This window comes from Leptodactylus fuscus, chromosome 9 (assembly GCF_031893055.1).
Source record: "Leptodactylus fuscus isolate aLepFus1 chromosome 9, aLepFus1.hap2, whole genome shotgun sequence".
Taxonomy (NCBI): Eukaryota; Metazoa; Chordata; class Amphibia; order Anura; family Leptodactylidae; genus Leptodactylus; species Leptodactylus fuscus.
The window spans coordinates 65,744,415-65,754,684 of NC_134273.1; the positions used below are offsets into that span (position 1 = coordinate 65,744,415).

At 40.5% G+C, this 10,270-nt stretch overlaps 1 protein-coding gene across 1 annotated transcript in view; it reads right to left on the reverse strand.

Annotated features, from left to right (window-relative positions):
- The window catches only part of LOC142217859 (dimethylaniline monooxygenase [N-oxide-forming] 2-like), a 52,786-nt gene extending 51,179 nt beyond the window's left edge, over nt 1-1,607 (reverse strand). Inside the window, exon 1 of the mRNA XM_075286180.1 lies at nt 1,523-1,607. The gene's annotated coding sequence lies outside the window, so the exon portion shown is untranslated. The remainder of the gene's footprint in view (nt 1-1,522) is intronic.
- Between the last annotated feature and the right edge of the window lie 8,663 nt (nt 1,608-10,270).

Sequence of the window (10,270 nt, forward strand, 5' to 3'; positions counted from 1 at the left end):
TAATGACCAGTTGGACAAAACTACCATGTCATTTGTAATGCAGAGTGAACGCTGTAAAAACAAAATGCCAAATATTATGATAGAAATGTATTATTTCACATGAAAAAAGTAAATAAAAGCTAATTAAAACACTATATGTACCCCAAAAATGGTGGCAAATGAAAGTACAACTTGTCACACAAAGAATAAGCCTCACATAGTTTGTGGACAGAAAAATAAAAAAAGTTATGAATTTTGGAAGACAGGGAGGGAAAATATGAAAAAAGTCACCGAGAATTAACATACAAACTACCCTGCATCCTTAAAGGGTTAATTCTATTATTTTGATACAGGGGAAAAAAAAACAATAACAGTGTATAAGCAATATATGGCCCATTACCAGCAGGGCTTGTTACATAAGAAAACTGAATAGAATCATAATTTATATTGTATATTTAGCAAAACATTTTAACAGCGAAACCTATAACCTGATGTACATAAAAAAGGGACAGATGCGTCCATCTTATCTTATCTCAAATTTCTTCAGGATAGCGGATAAATGTATAACTGCTGGGGGTCCAACTACTTACACTCCCACTGTAGGGACTCTTAAGAGCAAGAACAGACCTGTAAGTGTCCCCAAGTGCCCCAAATGAATAGAGGACCATTCACATGGGGCACTTCATGTCGTAAGCGTATGCCGCATAAGCCATGACCATTAGGTAACTACTTATAGATACACACAGACAACTTGTTACAGAATATCATCAGTTACCAATATCTGTAATAATTATACATCATGATGACAAATATTACTAAACATAATCTATCTATCATCTATCTATCTATCTATCTATCTATCTATCTATCTATCTATCTATCATCTATATATCTATCATCTATCTCCTATCTATCTATCTATCTATCTATCTATCTATCTATCTATCTATCTATCTATCTCATATCTACCTATCTATTGCTTATCTCCCAGTAATATAGCTATCTTTTATCTATCTATCTATCTATCTATCTATCTATCTATCTATCTATCTATCTCCTATCTATCTATCTATCTATCTATCTCCTATCTATCTATCTATCTATCTATCTATCTATCTCCTATCTATCTATCTATCTATCTATCTCCTATCTATCTATCTATCTATCTATCTATCTATCTATCTATCTATCTATCTCCTATCTATCTATCTATCTCCTATCTATCTCCTATCTATCTATCTATCTATCTATCTATCTATCTATCTCCTATCTATCTATCTATCTATCTATCTATCTATCTATCTATCTCCTATCTATCTATCTATCTATCTATCTATCTATCTATCTATCTATCTATCTATCTATCTCCTATCTATCTATCTATCTATCTATCTATCTATCTCCTATCTATCTATCTATCTATCTATCTATCTATCTCCTATCTATCTATCTATCTATCTATCTATCTATCTATCTATCTATCTATCTATCCCAAATACATTCCTAATAGTATATATACTTACATTTAGTCTTATTACTGTACCTTTAAATGATCCTGCAATTTTGTTCTTTTTCTTTGTCCTGGTATTATTTTACAACGGTCAAAAGTAGATCCTATAGCTCAACAGACAAAGGTTGATATTGAATAAGTTAACGTAACATGAGAACAACAGAAATGTAATCCTGAGTTTTCTTGGTGTTTCATAACATCAGGGTGTAACTAGATTGTCCTGTGATCCAAAACAAGCGTCTTCACTTCCCACATTAATCTGATTTATATGAAAGTTATGGTGATGTTATAACAGGTCACGATTAAAAATGCACTGAGGCAGTGGGCATGGTAATATCATATAGTCTCAGCATTCTTTATCAGCCACAACAGTAGAAAATGCAGGATAGAACATACAAGATATTAAACCTCACACCAGTCTCATAATAAATTCAGACACCTAAACTAATGCAGGTCTCAGAACATTACATTAGTTTAAATCCCTGCTGAGACCCCTAAATCAATGCAGACCCTAGACCAGGCCCCACATTAATTTAAGCCCCAAATTTAACCCCTAAATTAAACATAAACCCCCCACAACAGATCCCTAAATATGCTGTGAGCAGGACCATGAAAGGTACCTCTGCACACCCTATGCCCCTGCCGCTAATTATTATATATGAGGACCCGGACTGTACAACTATGATTTACTCTCTGCCGCCAACTGCTGACCACCTGCTTCAGTCTTCTGGATCCCTGGACCAATATCGCAACTTGAAACGTCTGCTGGTAAGAGTCTTAGTATCTGGTTTGCAATGATTTGTGGTGCGCTGTGTGTTTAGCATTTCCTGACCCAGCAGTGCAGTCAAGACCATCCCCACCATCTGGGGCTCTGGTGAACAATACTGTGGGGTTGGAGCTGGTGCGGCCTGGGGGTTGTTGAACACACAGAGCCATGTAAACCATTTTTATCGGTATATCTAGTAATGGTTCTTACTTTGGCTCTGAAACTGTATCTGCTATCCTAACATCATGGTTCTGATATATTGGGAATCCAGAGATGGCTACAAAGTGCATTTAGTACTTACCAGTCCTTGCTTCATCACTCCTCCTCTTTATGGCATAAAAATACATGTGAGCAGCCACCAGATATACACGATATCAGTCCAGTTCATCCAAAACGATGGGGTTAAGGTCAGGGTTCTGTGTGGGCCAGTCAAGTTGTGCCACACTAAACTCACCCAACCATGTCTTTATGCAAGAAAATTGTATAGAGAAAGGGAAGGGATAAACACAGCCCAACACGACAATACAGTCCTATGAAAAAGTTTGGGCACCCTTATTAATCTTAATCATTTTTAGTTCTAAATATTTTGGTGTTTGCAACAGCCATTTCAGTTTGATATATCTAATAACTGATGGACACAGTAATATTTCAGGATTGAAATGAGGTTTATTGTACTAACAGAAAATGCGCAATATGCATTAAACCAAAATTTGACCGGTGCAAAAGTATGGGCACCTCAACAGAAAAGTGACATTAATATTTAGTACATCCTCCTTTTGCAAAGATAACAGCCTCTAGTCACTTCCTGTAGCTTTTAATCAGTTCCTGGATCCTGGATGAAGGTATTTTGGACCATTTCTTTCTACAAAACAATTCAAGTTCAGTTAAGTTAGATGGTCGCCGAACATGGACAGCCCACTCTCAAATGATCTGAAAACAAAGATTGTTCAACATAGTTGTTCAGGGGAAGGATACAAAAAGTTGTCTCAGAGATTTAACCTGTCAGTTTCCACTGTGAGGAACATAGTAAGGAAATGGAAGACCACAGGGACAGTTCTTGTTAAGCCCAGAAGTGGCAGGCCAAGAAAAATATCAGAAAGGCAGAGAAGAAGAATGGTGAGAACAGTCAAGGACAATCCACAGACCACCTCCAAAGAGCTGCAGCATCATCTTGCTGAAGATGGTGTCACTGTGCATCAGTCAGCAATACAGCGCACTTTGCACAAGGAGAAGCTGTATGGGAGAGTGATGAGAAAGAAGCCGTTTCTGCACGTACGCCACAAATAGAGTTGCCTGAGGTATGCAAAAGCACATTTGGAGAAGCAAACTTCATTTTGGAAACAAAGATTGAGTTGTTTGGTTTATAAAAAAAAGGCGTTATGCATGGCGTCCAAAAAGAAACAGCAAGAAAAACACTTGCTACCCACTGTAAAATTTGGTGAAGGTTCCATCATGCTTTGGGGCTGTGTGGCCAATGCCGGCACCGGGAATCTTGTTAAAGTTGAGGGTCGCATGGATTCCACTCAGTATCAGCAGATTCTTGAGAATAATGTTCAAGAATCAGTGACGAAGTTGAAGTTACGCCCGGGATGGATATTTCAGCAAGACAATGATCCAAAACACTGCTCCAAATCAACTCAGGCATTCATGCAGAGGAACAATTACAATGTTCTGGAATGGCCATCCCAGTCCCCAGACCTGAATATCATTGAACATCTGTGGGATGATTTGAAGCGGGCTGTCCATGCTCGGCGACCATCTAACTTACCTGAACTTGAATTGTTTGTCCAAAATACCTTTATCCAGGATCCAGGAACTGATTAAAAGCTACAGGAAGCGACTAGAGGTTTTATGTCATTTTACAGAGATCACTGACCTGAGACCCTAAGAACTGATAAGAACCTAGAATGTTTACATTGTTTGTACCAATTACTAACAACCCTCTACCCCCCTTCCTCCTGGAATTCTATCCCTATGTGCCCTTTTGTACATAAATTAAGCATCCTTCAGAAATGGTTTTAAATTTACTTGAGAAAGGAGCCTAGACGTTCCGAAACGTTGTAATCTATCATCATTATTAGTTAGCCATTAAAAAGGTATCAACTACTGAAGACTATCAAGTTTTTTGTTTTTTTATATTTCCTACCCACTGGCTAACACTAGGGCCGGCCCCAGGTTTTTATGGGCCCTTGGGTGACAGAGCCTCAGTGGGCTCCCTTGTAAAGGAGGCGGGGGAGTCGAGACACTGTGCGTTGCAGATGAAGCGAGTGACGTCACGCAGGAGTGTGGCGTCACCAACGCCATACCTCCCAACTTTTAAAGAGTAGAAAGAGGGGCAAAATGTGCAGCGCGCGCTGCGGCAAATTTGGCTCCACCCACTTTTATGTTGACTCCGCCCATTCTCATTCATTTATCATGTGCTCCCACACAGTATAATCCTCCTACATTCACCCGTAAATTATATGCTCCCCCTCCATCTCTCCCCCAGTTTTATATACACCCTTCCTCTGCCCCCAGTTTCATGTCCCCCCCTCCATCTCTGTCCCCAGTTCCATCACGTTCTCCCCCTTCATCCGCCCACAGTTTCATGCCCCCCGTCTCTGCTCCAGTGTCATGCTGTTCCACCCCCTCCATCTGCCCCAGTGTCATGCCGTTCCCCCCCCTTCATATGCCCCCCAGTTTCATTGGGCCCCCTCCATCTTTGTCCCCAGTTTCATGCCGTTCTCTCCCCACCCCCTTCATCTTCCCCAGTGTCATGCCGTTCCCCCCCCCTTCATTTGCCCCCCAGTTTCATTGGGCCCCCTTCATTATGTTCCACCTTAATATAATACAAAACAAACACACTCACCTTCCATCGTTCCCCCGACGCTCCTCTCTCCGCTCTCACTCCATTCACATAGGCGATTAAAGCAGGAGCTGTGACAGCTCAGCTCCTGCTTTAAAGCTGCGGCCCGGCTTGCGATGTGATTACGTTATCGCGCCTACACACGCAAGCCAGGCCGCAGCTTTAAAGCAGGAGCTGAGCTGTCACAGCTCCTGCTTTAATCGTCTATGTACTCAGCTCATCGGCGTCCGTCGGACGCCGATGAGCTGAAATCGGGACAGGCAAGTGCTGGGGCGGGCAAGTGCCAGGGGGGCCCCAAGAGACTCTGTGGGCCCCGGCACTTGCCCGACTATGCCGTGCGCTGACGCCGGCCCTGGCTAACACGGTACGAGAACAAACATTTTCCTTATATCCATGAGTAAGATTAGATAGAGTTGGTAAAACGCATGATTATTGTCAAAAAAAGCTGACACGTTTCGAACAAGTAGTTCTTATTCGTAGTCTTTATGCACCTTGATTTGTGCACCGAGGTACCATCACAGAAAAAGGACCTCCCCAAACTGTTCCCACAAAGGTAGAGTCATAAAATTATCCCAAATGTCTTTGTATGCCGAGGCATTAAGATCTGCCATCAACAGAACTGAGTGGCCTAGGCCAATCCCTGAAAGACAAACCCCATAACAATATCCCTCCTCCATAAAAGTAAAGAGTTGATGCAGTTAGCCAGGTAATAATTTTCTGGTATTTGCTAAGCCCAGACTTGTTCATCAGGCTGTAGGCAATGCCAGAGCTCAGTGGTGGCTTGTTTTTTATAACTTGATCCGAAACTTGGCATGGTGCTTGGTAACCTAAAGCTTGCACGCAACTTCATGACCATGGAAAAAGGTTCACAGTTTTTATGCTGATATGTTAGTATTGGGGACTTTTATGAACTATGTGCATCAGCACTCGACACCCTTGCTGTTTTATTGTAACATCAACATACAACAGATATAACACAACCACACTATTGAAGGCCCCCAAGCTTGTCTGGCATTTATTTATATGACAAGTTGCTTTAAGCAGCCTGTTATACAAGCAACATTATTTCCCAATGCATTAACATTATTAATCAGACCCCCTGGGGTTCAAAAAAAAAAAAATTGAAATCCCCCACTCTGAACGGAGCGGAACTGTGTATGTCCGAGAATTCAAATGCAGCAGCATGATCTGGCAGGAAGAACATCCAGGGAGGAGGAGGGTCAGACGGCGCACAAGCAATGGAGGGGCGTGAATAAAGGTATGACGTGTGTGTGTGTGTGTGGGGGGGGGGGGTATGCAGGCCCTGCATAATATGACTTTGAAAAGCTGGTTATCTTTAGGTACACTCAACTAGATGTGTACAAGCAAAGAAGGAAATGTAGAAAAGGACACAACTGTATCTGAATATTTGAGAACCTGAAAGACACTAGCTCAAACATGGGGTCAACATACAGTAAGAATAGTGGCGTAGTAAGAACTGCCGTAGCAGCCGAGGCAGCTGCCACAGGGCCCGGGACATTAGGGGCCCGGCGACAGCCGCTACTGCGGCGGTTTTTTTTTTTTTTTTTAAATAGGCCGTTACTGGCTGGAGTTAACGGGCCCTATATACTTACCAATCCTGGCAGGGGCTGGGATCAGTAAGTGATGGCGCGGGCCCCACAAGCACTATTATACTTGGGGGTCTTTTCGTACCCCCGAGTATAACGATCGGAGGCCGGGGAGAGGTAAGAACATAAAAAACTGTGTTACTTACCTCTCCAGGCTCTGGGCAGGCTTCGGCCTACTTGCGTGACGTCATATGACCCGTGACGCAGGGCCCCGGTCACATTACGTCCCGGAAGAGGGCCGACAGCGACAGAGAATGCAGGGGAGTTGGGGGATAGGTAAGTAACAGTAGTTTGTTGTATGTATCCCTCTGGGTCTCCGATTATTATACTCTGGGGTCTGAAAAGACTCCAGAGTATAATAATTATTCATGGGTGTCCACAATGGACCATAATACTGTGTACTGGGGCCAGTATGAGGACATAATACTGTGTACTGGGGCAACAATGGGACATAATACTGTGTACTGGGGCCAGTATGGGTACATAATACTGTGTACTGGGGCCAGTATGGGCACATAATACTGTGTACTGGGGCCAGTATGGGGACATAATACTGTGTACTGGGGCCAGTATGGGGACATAATACTGTGTACTGGGGCCAGTATGGGGACATAATACTGTGTACTGAAGCCAGTATGGGGACATAATACTGTGCACTGGGGCCAATATGGGGACATAATACTGTGTGCAGGGGTAACAATGGGATATAATGCTCTGTACTGGGACCAGTATGGGCACATAATACTGTGTGCAGGGGCCAATATAGGATATTATAGTGTGCGCAGAACTGCACCTGCCGGGGGGTGGGGGCGGCGGCGTTAGGGGTCAGTTGGTCGAGGTCTTCAGCATTGGTCGGGGGTGGGGGGCGCCATTCCTAGTTACGCCACTGAGTAAGAGCTATTCACAGGTGGTGGGGTTACACGTACACTCATGACTTTAACTGAAAAGAATTCATGCATTTAATTATGTAATTTAATCCTCTGTAAATAGAAAATATAATAAATGATAATATATAATAGTAAAATACATTACACAAACTGTTTCTGTGTACAGTGTTTATTTCAATATGTGTAAACAAGACAGGGGACATTTCTTATTGATTTATTTTATTATATTGATATAGCACATACATATTCAGAAGTGCCGTACAATTACTTTTATTATAAGTTCTAATTAAGTTATAAAAATATGTTACAATGCATTTCATATTCACATAGTTTATAAACTTTTAATTTAAGAACAGTCAGATTATAGAGCTATAATTCCCATTGAGCTCTGCTTTTCGTGACCCAAGCTTTTTGTGCATGAGTCTGTATACAATGAGAGTTGCTATCACTGTGTGGATGCAGGACTCATGCTTTCTGTATAAAAAAAGTCTTGACTTGAGTCTTCAGTAGATGATACCTTTTGTAATGGCTAACTAATAATGATGACAGATTATAACGTTTCGAAGCTCCCGGCTTCTTCTTCAAATATAACTAAAAACAATTTCTGAAGGCTGCATATTTATGTACAACAGGACACATAGGGATAGGACACATAGGGATAGAATTTTAGGAGGGAGGGGGGAAGGGGGAAGAGGCATATTGGTATATACACATAAGCAGTTCCCAGGTTCTTATCTTTATGGCTTTCTAAGTTCAGTGATTTCTGTAGGATGACATGAACCCATGTGAAAGATTCATTCCATTCTCCAGAGTGTTAAATAGGGTCATGCACTTATACTCATAAATCCTTCTCCGTTTCCTTGATTTAAAATTCCCTCTTAAAATCAACATTTTCATGTCATTGGTGATATTATGATCTTCATTGCAGAAATGTTTTGACACAGGAAGGTCCAGTCTTTGTTCTCTAATTGTATGGCGATGTGCGTTCATTCTCATTCTGAGATTCTGACCGGTCTCTCCAACATACAGATTTTCAGTGGAACATATTATTAAATACACTACATTGGGTGTGCTGCAGGTGAACGTACCTGGGATTTTATATTCCCTGTTAGAGTTTGGTATCTCTATCCTGTCAGTGGTCAGTATATGAGGGCAGGTTTTGCATCTTTTCTGTCCGCATGGAAATGTTCCTGTGTTAGTTGGAGGTGACATTGAGCTGCTAAAAAAACATATTTCCTGAGGTTTGGTGGCTGTCTATAGCACAGGAGAGGGAAGTCTGGAAATTTGAATTTTAGACGGTTGTCTTTTTGCAGTAGTGGATGTAGTTTGCATGTAATTCCTCTCAGCGTCTCCAGGTGGGGGTTATATGTGACGACCAGGGGTGCCCGGTTGTTTTCCTGTTTGGTATTGTATTTTAATAAATCCGATCTTGGTATTCTGGTGGCCCTGGTGATTTGGTTCACCATACGATTAGAGAACAAAGACTGGACCTTCCTGTGTCAAAACATTTCTGCAATGAAGATCATAATATCACCAATGACATGAAAATTTTGATTTTTAAGAGGGAATTTTAAATCAATGAAAGACGGATTTATGAGTACAAGTGCATGACCCTATTTAACACTCTGGACAATGGAATGAATCTTTCACATGGGTTCATGTCATCCTACAGAAATCACTGAACCTAGCCATAAAGATAAGAACCTGGGAACTGTTTATGTGTATATACCAATAAGCCTCTTCCCCCTTCCCCCCTCCCTCCTACAATTATATCCCTATGTGTCCTGTTGTACATAAATATGCAGCCTTCAGAAATTGTTTTCAGTTATATCTGAAGAAGAAGCCGGGAGCTTCAAAACGTTATAATCTGTCATCATTATGAGTTAGCCATTAAAAAAGGTATCATCTACCAAACACTTTAAAAAAAAAATATATATATATATATATATATATATATATATATATATATATATATATATTTCCTACCCACTGGCTAACACGGTACAAAAACAACATTTTCCTTATGCTTTCTGTATAGGTACTGATAGAGATTACTGTACACAGCTTTCTACATGAAACATGCAATATCTTATACAGTACATAATATAATGTTTAGTTTAACTAGCTCTCAAACTTAATATCCCCATCTTCGATGTACAATTTACTGTAAATGAAAATAATCACATTATTAGCCTGGGTTTGCTTTTTTGCAATACACTATAGATATACATAAACCTTACATATGAAATAGGAGGTGAAAATAAAGTACATTTATAATGTACAATAATGAATTCTCTATGAAATGTCAATCCAAAATAGCACTGATGGTCTTCTAGAGGGGTTGACCTCTTAAATTAGAGGATCTATAGCATGTGCATTGGTTATGTGATTTTTTTAATGCATTGGTATTATGTGCTGAAATTTTTTTTATAGTAACTTGTCAGAATACAAGTGATATACTGTAAGCGTGAACAGCGCCAGAAATATCTCAAAGTGTATTGACTCAGTTTAGAATCTTCTAAACAATTTTGCAATTAATTGATGCCAAGGTAATTGTGTAATGTCATATATATTAGATGTTATGGTGATGGAAAGGTCAATACAACCTCCTATATAATCTTATATTATAGATTGTATTTATTGAGACAAAATACATTGTCTGAGTTATGTATTATA